Raw genomic sequence first — 4,444 nt, forward strand, 5'->3', positions numbered from 1 at the left:
GAGGATAGGACTAAGTCTGTTTCTCATTAGCTTAGATATGATCTTGGTAGTGAAGTTTCTCAGACATATAGGCCTATACTAAGTAATCTTATTTGGATTATTCACTTTAGGGAGCAGCAGAATACATGAATGGTAGAAGTATCTAGGAATCATCTGTCCACTAAAAAAGGCATGTATAACCCCCATTAGACCATTCTTGAGAATATGCCAACACTTTTGAAAAAAATACCCATTCATACCATCAGGTCCAGCTGCAGAATTATGATTCATAGAAAAAACCACCTCTTTAAGTACATCCATACTAGGAATATTGGTAAGCTTAGTATTTTGGTCTTTACTAATCATCCTTGGAATGCATTCCAAAGTATTCTCATTGATAAGCTTTTCTTCACCATTAATGATTTCTTTGAAGTGTTCACAAGGTACCTGAGCAATGTTGTCATCACCTTGTGTCCAATCTCCATTTTCATTGACAACTTTATGAATAAATAACTTCCTTCTTCTTCCCCTAATCACATAATGGAAATATTTAGAGTTAGTATCACCCTCTTTAAACCATTGAAGATGGGTTTTTTATTTCAAAATAGTATCTTCAAACTTGAAAAACCTGATATACTTTTCATTAATTTCATGAAGGATACTATTATTTGTGTCACTTGGGTTAGTGATGTAGTTTTCTTCAGCCTTGTGAGCTTGTTCCTCATACATCCTAACCTTTTAAAAAATATCACCAAATTTTTCTTAGACCAAACACTAAGAGTGTTTGACAGCCTTTTAATTTTTTGGTGAAATCTCCACATACCAGTACCTGCAACTTCCTTCTCCCAGCAGGTTTCAAAAGTTTCCATGAAATGGGGGTTGTCAACCCAACAATTCAGAAATCTGAAGTACTTGATGTAATCACTTGTTGTGGAAACCATTTCCATAAGAAGAGGACAATGATCAGACCCCGTAGCTGACATGTGAGCTATAGTGATTTGAGGCATCTTTTCCAACTATGAATCATTTACACATAGCCCTGTCAAGCCTCTTCCAAATTCAGTGATTATTACCCCTCTTGTTGGACCATGTGAATTTATGACCACTAAAGCCAATGTCCAAAAGGCCACAGGCTTCAATGAAAGCTATAAAATCCATACTTTTCCTCGTGTTATAAGGCATCCCTCCAAGTTTTTCCTCCACAGAAGTTATAACATTGAAATCACCTACAGTACACCAAGGGTTGTCATTAAATGTGGCTTGCTGAATTATTTTATCCCAAAGAGGTCTCCTAAGGTGATCTTTGCATTTAGCATACACAAATGTACTAGTAAATTGGTATTGTAATTCATTGTGTTTCATGTTGCAAGTGATTCGTTGTTCATCTTCATCAAGAATATTATAGTCAATATCACTACTCCAAAAAACCCAAATTTTACCATTACAATTACTAGTAGCATTTTCCATGCTTAATTGGACCTTAAAGCTTGGAACATGCACACTATCTGAGAAAGGTTCTAAAATTGTAATAACATATAAATGGTGAAGCTTCCTGAGCATCTTGAGTCTCTCCAACACCCCTTGAGTGTTGATCCCTCTCACATTCCATATGATTGTACTAATCATTGGGAAGATCTAGAGGAAAAGAGCCTAGTATTAGGTCTGCCAGCAGTGACAGTATTGACATCTTGTTTCTTGAAATGAAATTTGTCATGGTGGAAACCCCTTGGAGATAGACATTGACTTTGTGTTACTTCTTGGATCTCTTCCTCGAGGGTCCGATCATTTTGTTGACTAAAGGTCTTAATAAGGGCCTCACTAGTCTCATCATCCTCATCAAACTCTTCTAAGGAGTGATTTTCACCATCGATTTCATCTTCTGAATTATCCACAACATATTCATCTATATTAGGCATCTTATTCATCTTACAAATTTGTTGTCTCTTATCTGGTGGTTCAGATGATCGTGGAGTCATTTATTGAGCTTGAAGAGGGAGGATATCCAATCCATGATTACCATCAACCATAAAAAATTTGATGCATGATTCCTCCCTCTTTTCCTGTCCTTGATCACTGTCATTGGCTTGCAGCTTATTCTGTCTCCTTTTAGCAGCATCCCTTATCTGTTTGCTGGTCTTGTTTTTGCTCTTGGGAGTGCTTTTCGGAGTACAAGTAGCATCCTGTTTCCCTTTATCTTTATTTCCTTCTTTTTAGATTGTTGTTTTTCCTTATTATTGCTAAAATTTTGTTTCTTGTTATCTCTGATCTGTATTTGCTGTTTGATGTGTTGTTTCTCCCCTTGTTTCTGCCTGTTCCTAGAATTATCAAGGGCTCTAGAGTCTGGCCTATGGTCAACCAACCCCTCATGCAAAACATGAGGCAAACAACCCCCTTTGGTAACCCCATCCTGCAGGTTAGTGATTTTTGCTTGACACCCCCATCCATACCTCCAACAACTTCTTTAGAAAAACCATCATCAACATTAATAAAATTGGGGGAATTGGGACTTGGGAGCATTGAGTCAATACCTATGCTCTTGTGATTGTAGGCTGCAGCAGTCTGCTGCTTTTGTTCATCGTTTATGTTGTTTATTTTTGTGGCAGATGAGCTGTTATTAGCCCCTTTTTTTTGTTGATTCAGCTGTGTTGCTGGTCCACTGGTGTGCTCCTTCTCTCTATTGTCTGTCCCCTGTTTTTCCTACATTCCAAGGTTAGAGAAAATGTTTTGAGTTGGCATATTAGTCATACCTGCTATTTCTTGTTCCTATTGTTGGTTGTCCCTGCTTTTTTGTGTTTGTGGTGAAACTGGTCTTCAATCATATTTGGAGTTAGTTGCCTCCTGATTTTTGTGCTGCCTCTTTTTTTGGGTCTGCCACTGTTCTTCCTGTAACTCTACTTTCTGATACTGTTCATTCTGTTTGAAGGTGTTTTTTTCTTGTTGATGGCTTGTAAGTTGCTTCCTTGATTGAGTTTGGTTTTCTTCCTTGTTCTGCTGCCTTTGCGTCTTTGTTGCAGCCTCATTTGTACTTTTTTTCTTTTTCTTGTGAATTTTTATTTTCTCCCTACTCATTACTCTTTTTCCCATCTTCCAGTTCCTTCCTTTTCTTGAACTCATCATCCCTCCTCTTGATTGTACATTCTTCATCCATATCGGCTTGATGTTTACAGTACAAACAGTAGTTTGGAATCCCTTGATATTACACCTTTAACCATCTTCCTTTGTTAGGGTCTGAGTTCTGGAATCCCAGCCATACATGAGAAGGTCTGGCTTTGGTAAGGTCAACTTGGACTTTTACTCTAGTAGTGCTACCTCTAGTCCTTTGGGAGGTTGGCGAGTCAAGGAATAGCATCTTCCCAATAGACTCTAGTATAGTAGTAAACAACACCTTATTGTAACAATGCCAAGGTAGGACAGGAATAGCCATCCATATAGGAACAATAGGGGTTTCCTCTTCAGGGGTAAAATCTGGGGTCTAGGCTAGGATTCTCAATTATTGCCCTTCAATAGACATTTCTAGCTTTGTCCAAACTCTTTGATAATTAAAATCATTGTCGAGGTCTATGTACACATGCCTAGAATTAAAATGTGTAATTTTCACACTTCCAGTGAGCTGAGTCTGAAGAATGAAGCTTTTTCTTACCAATTCTATCCTAGTCATAGTGTTAGTGAATTTGCCCACAAGTGTGTACTTACACATCTCAGCCAACTTCACATAATAGTCATCCTTATCTAGAAGAACAGCCGGAAATCCCTGCCTAGTTGTATGTATAGGATCATTCAAAACTATAGGGATTTCATTCTTAGCTTGATTTTATCTCAATCTCGCAGCAAATGATTACACAACAGTACAAGGATCCGGCTCAGAGTTTATATAAGGTTTAAAATTGTTGCTAGTATTTTGACCCTGCAGCTGGTTATTTCTAGTAGTACCTTGACCAACATTATTGCCCTATTTAGAATTTTTATCAGTTTGAGAATTAGGCTCATACCTTGTGTAGTTATTGTATATCTTTGGGAAATTGCTTTGGTAGTCCATATGAGTTCGATTGGTTTGATTTGATGAACTAGCTCCAAGCTTATTGTAGTTTTCCTTGGATTGTTCTTTTTGCCTTTCTTCCCTTCCTTGAACCTGTTCAGTGGCTTGCTTGGCTTCTTCAACCTTGTTTTGCCCATTCTCTCCTTTCTGCACTTCCATGCCTGATTGCTCATATTTTTGACTTGAGTTATCATGTGAATTACCTGCAATAAGGTTAGGAGCTAGATGTGATGAGCTACCAGCAATGCCAAAGGAACCTTCTAGTGTTCATGTTAGGGTCCTGTTGTGCAGTCGACTTCTCCCCAGCTTGGAATTTGCTTCCTTCCCCCATTATTTTTGCTCCGTTTCATTGAGAGTCAACTAGGGTAGTATCCTATTCAACACCATGATCAGCAGCAGAGGTTTCTTGTACACTATCATGCTTTTCTT

The sequence above is a fragment of the Solanum pennellii genome, chromosome 9, assembly GCF_001406875.1.
Source record: "Solanum pennellii chromosome 9, SPENNV200".
Taxonomy (NCBI): domain Eukaryota; kingdom Viridiplantae; phylum Streptophyta; class Magnoliopsida; order Solanales; family Solanaceae; genus Solanum; species Solanum pennellii.